The sequence below is a fragment of the Rhinoderma darwinii genome, chromosome 1, assembly GCF_050947455.1.
Source record: "Rhinoderma darwinii isolate aRhiDar2 chromosome 1, aRhiDar2.hap1, whole genome shotgun sequence".
NCBI lineage: Eukaryota > Metazoa > Chordata > Amphibia > Anura > Rhinodermatidae > Rhinoderma > Rhinoderma darwinii.
The window spans coordinates 629,753,500-629,767,218 of record NC_134687.1 but is presented as its reverse complement, the minus strand read 5'-3'; the positions used below and the strand labels follow the sequence as shown (position 1 = coordinate 629,767,218).

The 13,719-nt window shown below is 41.6% G+C and overlaps 1 protein-coding gene across 3 annotated transcripts in view; it reads right to left on the bottom strand.

Moving 5' to 3' along the window:
• The window catches only part of IL11RA (interleukin 11 receptor subunit alpha), a 155,881-nt gene that overhangs the window by 32,869 nt on the left and 109,293 nt on the right, over positions 1 to 13,719 (bottom strand). The gene's annotated exons all lie outside the window — the stretch shown is intronic.

Genomic DNA, 13,719 nt, shown 5'->3' with positions numbered 1-13,719 from the left:
ATGATGACCACAGCCTCATAGTAATGAAAGTAACACGGTGACCATCAGGGACGCTCTTTAGCTGGGGGTAGCAATTACCTATTTTCTAGTTTTAGAAGGTAGATATATATCTACAGGTTTCTGACGCAAGGAAGAACTTAAATAATATAAACGACTTCATAAAGTTAATGAGACGTGAACATTACACATATCTGGACTGAGGAGAAAGATCTCAGATGTTCTTCAGACCGCAGGCCTCGGCGCTCAGACAGGACGACATCTGTAAAATCACAATTAGCCTATTAATTCCCTGGAAGAGGTGAGATCTGTGATTCAGAGCCAGGGCCAGAGGCTTCTCGCTGGTTTGTGATGTGACCTCATTTACCACGGGAGACAGTAGCCCTGACCACAAGGAGGGCTGGACACGGTGACCACAGCATCAAAGGAGCGCCCACCGCATCCTCAGATATCTACACGAAGCAGCAACGGTCACACCTGACTGTCAGCACTTCCCGCAGGACAATCAGAGCATCAGATGTTTCCTTCACAGGGGACATGGCCACCATCATGTATGTCAGGACTCTGCTGACATTAGCAACTTTCATGAAGAGGTGAGGGTTTTTATCCAGAGGTGAGTAGAAGCCTGGACAGAGGGGCCGCTATAGTGTTTTTCAACTTTGTAAAGGCATTTGACACTGTCCTGCCTAGACGCTATCTCTACTTTGACTGGTATAAAAAATATGGCAGTATTAGAAAGTGCTGGTCAGTTTGCACTTAAGTCAAACATCCTAACTACTGGCCTTGGTCAACAAGGTCCTCCAGCCAAGAGCTCTGCACTTTCAGTTCTTTAGCTAATGTACAACTTCAACTCCTCGCATATACTGAAGCATGCAGCATGCTGGGAGTTGTAGGCTCACAATAGCTAGACTGCTGACTAGCCCAAGAATAGAATGTTATCCTTAAGGGTATGTTCACATGGCATATTTTCAGGAGTTTTTCGGGCCGTAAGCGGCCGAAAAATTGGAAGCAGAACACCTTCAAACATTGATTTCAATGGGAAAAACTGCATTCTGTTCCGACGGGCCGTTTTTTTACGCGGCCGTTTTGAAAAACGGGCGCAGTAAAAAACGCCCGTGAAAAAGAAGTGCATGTAACTTCTTGAGCCGTTTTTTGAGCCGTTTTCCATTGACTCTATAGAAAAACAGCTTAAAAAACGGCCGTAAAAAACGCAGCGAAAAACGCGAGTTGCTCTGTATTTTCAGAAGTTTTTTGTTAATCGTGTGAACATACCCTAAGAGTGCAACACTGCTCTGAGTCATGTCCACTGTACTCAGCCGCGTGTGTGGCTTAAGTGGAAGAAAATCCTGTGGCTTGACCTTTGAGTACAGCGAGCGGGTCAGCCGTATCTGGTGGGCTGAGAATAATTTATCTGAAACTGTAATGCACTAAAATATTATCAATGTTTCTTGTGATACTATCCTCCTCTCCCATTATCCTGTTCTGATCAAAATTGCAAGGATTTAAAAAAAATATAAGCTTCCTAAATGTATCTGCTTGCCCCCCTCAACTCCTTTACCCCATTACAGCACATGTAAATCTGTAAAGTTGGGAAAAGGTGGCGCTGCTTAAATAACTGATGCATGAACCCTATGTAATAAAGACAAGACCAGCTAAGCCCTGCCTCCTAAACCTAAGCCCTACTTCTTCAGTTGGGCCCCAGCAGGAAATGGAGGGGCTGGGGAGGAGATGGGGGGCTGAGGAGATGGAGGGCCCTGAGGAGTAGATGGAGGGGTCAAAATGAGATAGAGGGTTCGAGGAGGAGATTGAGGGGCCGAGGAGGAGTTAGAGGGGCCAGGAGGAGATGGAGGGGTCAAGGAGGAGATGGAGGGGCCGAAAAGAAGATGGAGGTGCAGAGGAGGAGATGGAGGGGCTAGGAGGAGACGGAGGGGTCAGGAGTAGATGGAGGGGCTGAGAAGGAAATGGAGGTGCCGAGGAGGAAATGGAGGGACCAGAAGTAGATGAAGGGGTCGAGAAGGAGATGAAGTGGCCAGAGGAGATGAAGTGGCCAGGAGGAGATGGACTGGCCAGGAGGATATGGAGGGGACATGGAGGAGATGGAGGGGTCGTGGAGGAGATGGAGGGGTCGTGGAGGAGATACAGGGGCCGAGGAAGAGATGGAAAGGCCAAGGAGAAAATGGAGGGGCCAAGGAGGAGATGGAGTGGCCAGGAGGAGATGGAGTGGCCAGGAGGGGATGGAGTGGCCAGGAGGAGATGGAGTGGCCAAGAGGAGATGGAGTGGCCAGGAGGAGATGGAGGGACCAGGAGGAGATGGAGGGGCCAGGAGGAGATGAAGGGGCCGAGGAGGAGATGAGGAGCCAGGAGGAGATGGAGGGGCAAGGAGGAAATGGAGGGGTCGGGGAGCGAATAAGGAGCCAAGAAAAGATGGAGGGGCCAGGAGGAGATGGAGGGTTCGTGGAGGAGATGGAGGGGCCAGGAGGAGTTATAGGGACCAGGAGGAATGGAGGGGTCGAGGAGGAGATGGAAAGGCTGAGGAGGAGATGGGGAGGTCAAGGTTGAAGATGGAGGGGCAAAGGAAGAGATGGATGGGCCAGGACGAGATGGAAGGGCATAGGAGGAGATGAGAAAGCCAAGGAGGAGATGGAGGGGCCAGGAGGTGTTGGAAAGGCCTAGGAGAAGATGGAGGGGCCAGGAGGAGATGGAGGGGTCGAGGAGTAGATGCAGGGGCCAGCAGGAGATAACGGGGCTGAGGAGGAGAAGGAGGGGCCAGGAGGAGATGGGCTGGATTGATGGGGACTGATCACTGAGGTCTGATCTCAGGGGAAACATACATAATGGACCCAGCCAAAACAGCGTGTTAAAGGTTCGGTGCAGTCCTATAAAAATAAAGATTAATAATTAAAGCTCTGTAAGGGTATGTGCACACGCTAGCTGTCATTTACGGCTGAAATGACAGCCTGTTTTCAGAAGAAAACAGCTGCGTCGTTTCAGCCGTAAATGCAGCTCCTCGTAATATACGAGGCGTCTGTGACGCTCGTATATCTTGAGCTGCTCTTCATTGAGTTCAATGAAGAACAGCTCAAATTACGTTGCAAAGAAGTGCCCTGCACTTCTTTGCCGAGGCAGTCAATTTACGCGTCGTCGTTTGACAGCTGTCAAACGACGACGCGTAAATTACAGCTCGTCTGCACAATACGTCGGCAAACCCATTCAAATGAATGGGCAGATGTTTGCCGACGTATTGCAGCCCTATTTTCAGACGTAAAACGAGGCATAATACGCCTCGTTTACGTCTGAAAATAGGTCGTGTGAACCCAGCCTTAGTCTGTGTTTCAGTTTCTCACCGTGTTCAAGAATTATTTACATTTCGAAGCCGAAATTCTGTTCTTTCCTAGTCATTCTCACACAGCTGAGGCAATTGTAACAATGTATCAGCGTAGACTCGGGCATAACTAGGAAAGACTGGGCCCCATAGCAAACTTTTGACTGGGGCCCCTCCCCTAGGTGCCACCCAACCCTCCCTTGTAGATAGTGCCTCCGTATAGATTCTGCCACACAGCACCCCTGTAGATAGCGCCATACACAGCCCCCTGTATATAGCACCATACAGCCTCCCTGTAGATAGCGCCATATAGCCCCCTCCCTGTATAAAGCGCCATACAGCCCCTTGTAGATAGCATCATACAGCCCCCTCCCTCTATATAGCGCCATACAGCACCCCTGTAGATAGCGTCATACAGCCCCTCTGTAGATAGCGTCATACAGCCTTCCTGTGTATAGCACCATGCAGCCCCCCTGTATATAGCACCATACAGCCCCCCTATATATAGCACCATGAAGCCCCCCCTGTATATAGCACCATAGAGCACCCCTGTATATAGCACCATACAGCCCCCGTGTATGTAGCACCATACAGCTCACCCCACAGGATAGGGGATACATGTGTGTTCGCTGGGACGCCCAGCAATAAGGAGAACGGGGGACCGAAAGTCCCCCGAAGTTCTTCATGAAAAACCTCGGACTACCGGGGTCTGCGTCCGGCAGCTCAATAAAAATTAAAGGAGCGCTGGTCACACATGCGCACAGGCGCGACCGGTGCTCCATTCATTTCTACGGAGTTGCCGATACAGACCCCGGAAGTCCGAGGTTTCTCATGGAGAACTTCGGGGGACTTCCGCCCACCCCCATTCTCCTTATAGCTGGGGGTCCCAGACTCCCAGCGATCACACATGTATCCCCCATCCTGCGGATAGGGGATACATGTGTTTTGTAGGAACAACCCCTTTAATGGCAGAGTGGGGAGATACCTCCCTGCTCTGCCGTAGTGTCCAGTGGCGTCGCGCTGTAGCAGCCATAGCGGCTGATAGCAGAGCCTCCGGCCATGTGGGGGCCGTGGGCCCATGGGCCCCGTAGCAGCCGCTACAGTGGTAGTTACGCCACTTAAGCTTTTTTTTTTTTAAGAAAACTTTGTGTTACAGAGATATATTTCAGAATTATTTTTTTATGTTAATAATCGACTTTAGGAGGTATATAGTATGTATGAGATAATATTACAGGGAGGTGCCGGACTCCAGTTATATTTATGGGGGTCACATACAGATCTGTACACCAGACACCGGATCTATTATACTGCGAGGTATTAGACACCATTCCTCCAGCACAACACAACGTCTGCACAGCTCCCCCGGTCACATGAGATCAATCTGATTTCAGCTCTGGAGAGTGTCCAGTCATTACATAAACAGTTTTCCGTTCCAGAAGTCTGGGGGTTAATAAGAGCCCAGGGAGCCCCCACTGACTGACTGAGATGACAAGACCCTGAGTCACATAAACACTTGTCTTGTCTCATTCAAGGAATCTCTCTGTAGAGTACAATTCACCGATCAGCTTATATCACATTACAGCACAAGAAGGGGGCACAAATATAAAGATTAAAACAAAACATAACCTCTAAGTACAGTATACATTCACCTATAGAACAGCTGCAGATATAACATCAACACAATGAGCTAAACCCCAAGCCCCAAACATCGATCACCTGAGGAGTTTATAATGTATAATAGCCAACCCTGGGTAGATTTATATATAGTTATCAGGTCAACCAAATATTCTCAGCCATAGGGGGCAGTATTATAGTAGTTATATTCTTGTATATAGGGGCAGTATTATAGTAGTTCTATTCTTCTATATAGGGGGGCAGTATTACGGTAGTTCTATTCTTCTATATAGGGGGCAGTATTATAGTAGATATATTCTTGTATGTAGGGGGCAGTATTATAGTAGATATATTCTTGTACATAGGGGGCAGTATTATAGTAGTTATATTCTTGTACATAGGGGGCAGTATTATAGTAGATATATTCTTGTATATTGGGGCAGTATTATAGTAGTTATATTCTTGTAAATAGGATTAGTATTATAGTAGTTATATTCTTGTATATAAGGGCAGTATTATAGTAGTTATATTCTTGTATATAGGAGCAGTATTATAGTAGTTATATTCTTGTATATAGGAGGCAGTATTACAGTAGTTATATTCTTGTATATATTGGGCAGTATTACAGTAGTTATATTCTTGTACATAGGGGGCAGTATTATAGTAGTTATATTCTTGTATATAGGGGCAGTATTATAGTAGATTATATTCTTGTATATAGGAGGCAGTATTATAGTAGATATATTCTTGTATATAGGAGCAGTATTATAGTAGTTATATTCTTGTATATAGCGGGCAGTATTATAGTAGTTATATTCTTGTATATAGAGGGCAGTATTATAGTAGTTATATTCTTGTATATAGGAGCAATATTATAGTAGTTATATTCTTGTGTTTAGGGGGCAGTATTATAGTAGTTATATTCTTGTATATAGAAGCAGTATTATAGTAGTTATATTCTTGTATATAGAAGCAGTATTATAGTAGTTATATTCTTGTATATAGGGGCAGTATTATAGTAGTTATATTGTTGTATATAGGAGCAGTATTATAGTAGTTATATTCTTGTACATAGGGGCAGTATTATAGTAGTTATATTCATGTATATAGGGGCAGTATTATAGTAGTTATATTCTTGTACATAGGGGGCAGTATTATAGTAGTTATATTCTTGTATAGAGGAGGCAGTATTATAGTAGTTATATTCTTGTATATAGGGGGCAGTATTATAGTAGTTATATTCTTGTATATAGTAGCAGTATTATAGTAGTTATATTCTTGTATATAGGGGCAGTATTATAGTAGTTATATTCTTGTACATAGGGGGAAATATTATAGTAGTTATATTCTTGTATATAGGGACAGTATTATAGTAGTTATATTCTTGTATATAGAAGCAGTATTATAGTAGTTATATTATTGTATATAGGAGGCAGTATTATAGTAGTTATATTCTTGTACATAGGGGGCAGTATTATAGTAGTTATATTCTTGTATATAGGAGGCAGTATTATAGTAGTTATATTCTTGTATATAGGAACAGTATTATAGTAGTTATATTCTTGTACATAGGAGCAGTATTATAGTAGTTATATTCTTGTATATATGAGCAGTATTATAGTAGTTATATTCTTGTACATAGGAGCAGTATTATAGTAGTTATATTCATGTATATAGGGGCAGTATTATAGTAGTTATATTCTTGTATATATGAGCAGTATTATAGTAGTTATATTCTTGTACATAGGAGCAGTATTATAGTAGTTATATTCATGTATACAGAGGGCAGTATTATAGTAGTTATATTCTTGTATATAAAGGGCAGTATTATGGTAGTTATATTCTTGTATATAGGGGGCAGTATTATAGTAGTTATATTCTTGTATATAGGGGGAAGTATTATAGTAGTTATATTCTTGTATATAGAGGGCAGTATTATAGTAGTTATATTCTTGTATATAGAGGGCAGTATTATAGTAGTTATATTCTTGTATATAGGGGGCAGTATTATAGTAATTATATTCTTGTACATAGGGGGCAGTATTATAGTTGGAATATTCTTGTACATAGGGGGTATCATTATAATAGTTACATAAGGACCGTATTAAAATTTTGTCTTGTTCCTGTGATCAACCTTTGATGGGCAAACCATTCTGGGTCCTCCAGTTCATTCCCACACTGCATAAACAAACAGACAGGACAATTGGCCTTCTATGAAAGAGGATAGGTATGATGGGAATATTTTACTGTATGTACAGCGCTGCAGGATACATTGATACTCTATACGAAACAGACTTTAGATCCAGGCATCACTGACATTATTGGGATCATATTGATTTTTCTGCCCTTTTGCTTGTAGCTGTAGCTCCCAAGCTCTACCTGGAAAGCTGCCATACACATGACACATTCACTGCTGAGGGGGTCGGTATAATTGGATGGAGATGGACATAGCCGGCGTTCCGGGCCCTGTAATTATATCTATACTGAATGATCAAACATGAGCCATGTGATAAGATTGATTGCAGATCTGTCGAGGATTCCTGAATCATCTCATTGAGCCCTCGGGCAGATTCCCCCTATGACTGATGCCCTATTATTAAGATTAAACAAATGCAGCGATGGGGTGGGGGAAGGGCAATAATTACACTCAATGGGGGATATGGACAGGTCATGCACATGTCTTATACTTATTGTGAAATACTTGATATATCTGGTATAGGGCTCCCCAGTTTACAGAGTTACATTGGATATTGTTACTACTGATTCCGCTTGTGACATCATCCATATACATATATACATTGTAGTTGGCTAGAGAGATCACAGATACATATGTATCCACTTATAGTCCTGTGCTCACAACTGCTATAGAGGGAGATGCCACATCTATGGGCCCATGGAATCGGGGGCTCTCATTTAACATGGAGGAGGGCTACTGAGACATATTATTGATATTTATAGTGTAATGAGAAGAATATTTGGGGTTTGCGGCTGTTTATGCAATTCCTACATACATTAGATGCACCAGATTTAACCCAAAATTTGCATTCTCTGTGGAGACCACATAGCTCTCAGAAGATAATAGTAAGAATCCAAGGGGCTGCTGGTTCGGACTAGTCTGATGGATCACAGGAGACAGACAAAGCAGATTTTATAAATAGATGGATCCACCCAGAGATTGGCTGATGTTCGGAGAAGATATTTCCTGTTGAGGACTGGAAGGAGACCAAGGTTCATGTAGGAACATCTGATAAGCAATGGTGCCAAAACCCCATCATCAGCACATGGGCAGCCGGACATCCGATCTGCAGCTTTATAGGGGGATGAAAAATGATCAATTTTCCTCTATATTTTAGTATTTAAAAAAAATAGTATTCAAGAAGGGTAAGTATTCATGCCTTTAAATTTGTTTGTTGAAGAGTTTTGAGAATCAGGTGGTGAGAACAAACCAGAGGTTTCTTGACTGAAGCTTTGACTTGAAGTCTAAATGACAAGATGGAAGCTCCATCTACTATGAAAAGATCCAGATCGACGAAAAAGACAAATATAACTGTGAAACATGAGAAGAACCAGAAGAGGGCGACCACCAGGATTAAGAAAGAGTTAATCACTGGGATCATGAACAAGCCATCGAGGAGCCTGAAGAACCAAACACAGGACAGGACTTTCTTGAGGAACATGAGTCATATGGTCAAGAGGAGCAGGAACTAACATGATGCCAATGGTAAGAGTAAAACGGATTATAATGACCCCTGATTACCAGATTCCAACCCATCGAACATCTTTGAGATGAATTGGACATCAAGCTCGGCCTCATCGCCCAACATCTGTGCCCAACCTCAATAAGGTCCATCCAGTATCAAAGTAGTGGGAAGTCTTCCCAGGAGAGAGGAAGCCATAAGGGACACTAACTCTGTATGAATGCCCATGGTTTTACATAGATATGTTCAGCTTATATACAGGTGATGTCTGGGGGGCACTTACTTTGTCAACGTACAGAGCATATTATAAACAGCAGGGCGTATACAAATAATAATACTGTTAGAATCTAGAGCATATTTCAGATCCTTACTATAGAGGATGGAAATTAACTTTAGTTCTGTAGGACATTGCCTCGAACGCTTTCCCCAAAGTCGCCCCTCGCGTCTGGCAGACAGAAGCTCCTTGTTCTGCACGCTCGTACAATGAGGCCCATTTCCCCAAACCAGCCAGCAGCAGAAACACATGTTCCTTCCCTGCATGTTTTTATTACCCACAATCCCGTACTCACTTTGGCATGACATCTCAGTATTTGCTGACCTAAAATTGGCAGAATCCCGGCCCGTCTCTTAGAAAAATGTAAAAGGAAAACTACCTTAGAACACATGCCCCCCACCCCATGGGCACTGTGCACTGAACACACGGATCTCATTTACTACTACGGTCACACAGGTCATTATCCTGCAAGATTTTCCAAAATTATGGAAAAAAAATTGTGATTGACAGCTCGGCACGGTTATAGAGTCGAAGGAAATGGAAGATGATGCCTAATAATAACAACAGAAGGGAAAGGGGTAGATGTTCCATCACTAATAATATTACCATGTCCCACGTAGAAGGCTAGGGCTCCATGGCGACTTCCGGTTGTGTGATTGTCGTGGGTTACTGCAATTGTTGTTCAACTTCAATATTTTCCTTTAACGGAGAAATCTGAGTTGCGACTTGCGCAAGAATTCCAACCATGTTGGAATTTTTGCGACTGTTGTCACTCATAAATAAACATTGAGGTTGCGTGACCAAATGTTCCTATGGAGTCGTAGCCTAATAGCAAAATATCAAAAAAAAATGTTTTATTATTTATTAATGTAAGAAAGCTATTTAAAATATTGAAAATCAATATTAATGAAACAAAAAATAATAATTTTTTAATGGAAACTTTTTTTTTTATAGAAAATGTTCATTTAGAAATTTATTTTTTTATTTGAGGACATTTTTTAAGACTGCCGTTTCATATACCAGTCTTTATATGGAGATCGCTGGAGTTAAGGAGTTAAATACGCCTAATTTATTACGAGGAATAAACTTCTTTATAAATTAGGCGCATCTCTGGAAATCCGTGTACCAGCAAGGGGTATCTACGCCAGCTATGATTTGGGGTAGATTTGCGTTCCTATTTACACAAAGTTCTGACTTTAATTATAGTAAATGTATTGGGCAATGGTTGGCCACGCCTCCTTCTGCTGAGCCCCACCCACATTTATTTTTAAAGTGCTGTGAGAAACGCAAACAACATAAAAATCTAGAATTTTTTATGCAAATTGCAACTTTTGTGATATTTGACACTTCCCTATGCCAGAAGTAAATTACCCCCACTGTGTTTTAAGGGATACAGCCGAGTAACTTTCACACGATTCGCTGATTCGCTGGCCACAGAATATAACAGGATTCAACTATTATTCTCTTAAAATCCCAAAACGTGAATCTAAAACAAGGCAAATTGATTCACCTAATGTATCTTCATGGACGCCAAATCGTAAAGTTCTAGACGAGTTCAAGAAATGAGAATCAGGTGATAAGATAAGAATAATATTAAAAGGTATTATAATAAAGGTAATATAGAAAAGCAATATAATAAATACAATACAGTAAATATTGTTATAATCTAATGATTTTATATTATTATGGAAAGTATTATTATTATATTTAGATTATTATTATTTTTCATTATTATTATACAATGTAATTTATTATGATTATTATTTGGTATTATTATTATTTTGTATTATTACTGTTATTATATTTAGATTATAATTATTGTTGTTTTTGTTGTTGTTAATCATATTATTATTATATCTATTATTATTATTTAATGTCATTATTTATTATTATTATTATTATTATTATTATTATGTATTCATATTATTATTGTTATTATGTATTATTATTATATTTAGATTATTATGATTATTTTATATTTGTTATTTTTATTATATTTAGATTATTATTATATATTATTATACTTAGATTATTATTATGTATTATTATAGTTCTTATATTTAGATTATTATTTTGTATTATTATTGTTATTATATTTAGATTATTATTTTGTATTATTATTGTTATTATTATATTTAGATTATTATTATATATTATTATACTTAGATTATTATTTTGTATTATTATTGTTATTATATTTAGATTATTACTATTTACATTGCATCATTGAACTTTACATTATATTTGTCTGATTTACAGTAATAAATATGAGATAAAATAATGTCAGACACTGTTATTTTTCGTGTTTATTGCGGGTAACTCTCCGCGGCCCCTCACATCCACTCCTCTATTACTATGAAGTCACCCTACAAGTGTAATTGCTGCCATTATGTTAATTTCCTGCCATTTCCTGAGCAACTAAAAGTCATTATGAAGCCAAATAAACACTAAAAATATCAGAATCAGAGAACATCATCTACTTTCCCACATTATAGCTTTCTATGGTCAACCACATCTGGGGAAACGGAAGAAGAACTGACCGGATACAATCTTTTTGATGTTTTTTTTATAATAAGACAGTGGCCTCCAACCTGTGGCTCTCCAGCTGTTGAGAAACTACAACTCCCAGCATGACTTAACTGCGTAAGGCTGGGAGTTGTAGTTTCTCAACAGCAGGAGAGCTACAAGTTGGAGACCACTTTAGTGCATCGGCTCAATTTTTATCCGTATCCTTTGACATGGTATTTAGGGTATTGGACGTGGAACATTTTTGGGCAAGTGACTTCACAAGCTACAATCACATCCATAGGAAAGCACTGATCCACTCGACGTAGCTGCAACACTCGGAATCTGCAGTTATACGTCCATTATCTCTGGACACATCCTTCCTATGTACAATAGTAGAAGCAACAGCATCCAATTCGGTATTCAAAAATGTATTGTGCCCAAGTAGTCATACAGAAGGAAAAACAGCAACGTTTCCACCCGTAGTAGTGATTGGGTCTTCCTCAGGCTTGAAATAGCCCTCTTCACTACTTTGGTCGAAACGTTGCTGTTTTTTCTTCTGTTTGACTACTTGGGCACAATACATTTTTGAAAATCGAATTGGATGCTGTTGCTTCTACTATTGTTTTGGATATTGTATTAGGAGTGAAGTCTTTCCCATTTGTTGCATACCTGAATCCTTCTATTGTTTGGGTCTCTTTCTGTCCTGCTGTGGTTTGCAGGACCTCCTTCCCATGTGTGATAATGGGGTGTATGTGGGGATCCTCTGCTTGACACCCCTCTATATGCCAGTGTGGACAATCACTGCAAAGATCAGCTCTCGCTCTGGAGGACTTGACCAATCTGAGTTGATGGACGGCCCATGAGGGGCAACAAGGGCTCAGGAGATGGTAACAGTTGATCATTGAGGTACAAGCAGAACACCTTCCTCTTAGGGGGACCTCTCAGCAAGAAGGGGGTCATCCCTGGTGGATTACTACTGTAAACGACTACGGATGTTAAATTGCCCCATCTGAATTGGGGGATACTTGCATCACTTGATTCGTGAGAGACTTGTAGCTTGGATTGTCCGGCCATGGCCTAGGTTACATCTTCTTTCAGCGACATTTGTTTGGTCATTCGAATCTAACGTTGTTGGGACGCAGTCGGCCATCATACCCATGTGAAGCGGTCAATACTATCGTCTCCTGATTGTAAGCTCTTGTGTCCATGTATCAATGTGTTCTGATGCTCTGACTACAATAAGATCTCTTAATGTAGCCGACCACAGACCACTAATGTCACCCCACAATTAGAGCAGGGTGGGGGCTGGTATGGGAGAACATATCAATGGGTCTCCTCAGTGTGTAGAGCGGGCGCCCCTCCCGTCTTCCTTCCTGTACTCGCCAGCGATAAGGATCCCGGTGCCAGAGCTGGCTGAATGGAGTCTGTGTGCACAGTACAGGGGGAGCGTTGTGTGCAATGTAAAGACATCCACATGTAACCACTAGAATGATAGAACCTGTGAGCCCAGCGCTGCTCCAGCCATTAAACATTAATCCCTCGCTGCCCTTCACACCTGCACCATGTAATCCTCCAATATCCTGGCACCTGCACATGGACGACCCGCGGCCAGGTCTTATCACAACAATGATGAGCCCCAATAGAGGGAGACTCGGAGCCGGGGGAGTACTGAGACCTATACTCAGCTACAATCCAGATAAAGACCCCCACTGGGTACTTCTTACCTGCTATCTCACTCAGTGATGACTGCTTTTTAACTTTGTCAGCTTACCTGAATTGTCTACTGGAGTCTAAAGTAGTCTAAAATCCACCTCAGCAGAGGCTCAGGCTACTGCTCTGTCACTGCCCCATGCTTTACACTGCAACTCTGCTTCAAAAGGACACAGCTATAATCAGTGACTTGAGCTAAGCTGCATGGTCTGTTGTGATTTCAGGTAGTAGAAAGTCCTTTTCCTGCCTTATTATAGGATAAGACTGCTGCTCAGTCTCTTCACCATGCTTTACACCGCAACTTTGCTTCATTAGGAGACAGATATGATCAGTGACTCCAGCTAAGCTGCCTGGTCTATTGGAGTCTGAAGTAGTCTGAAATCCACCTGCTGTCTGATCAGTGGCTCTGGCTAATGCTTCGTTCCTCCCCCATGCTTTACACTGCAACCCTGCTTCATAAAAATACAAATATAATCAGTGACTCCAGCTGAGCTAGATGGTCTGTTGTAATCTGAGGTAGTTTAAAATCCCCTTTCTGACTGATCAGAGTATCAGACTGCTGCTCAGTCCCTTCACCATTCTTTACACTGCAACTC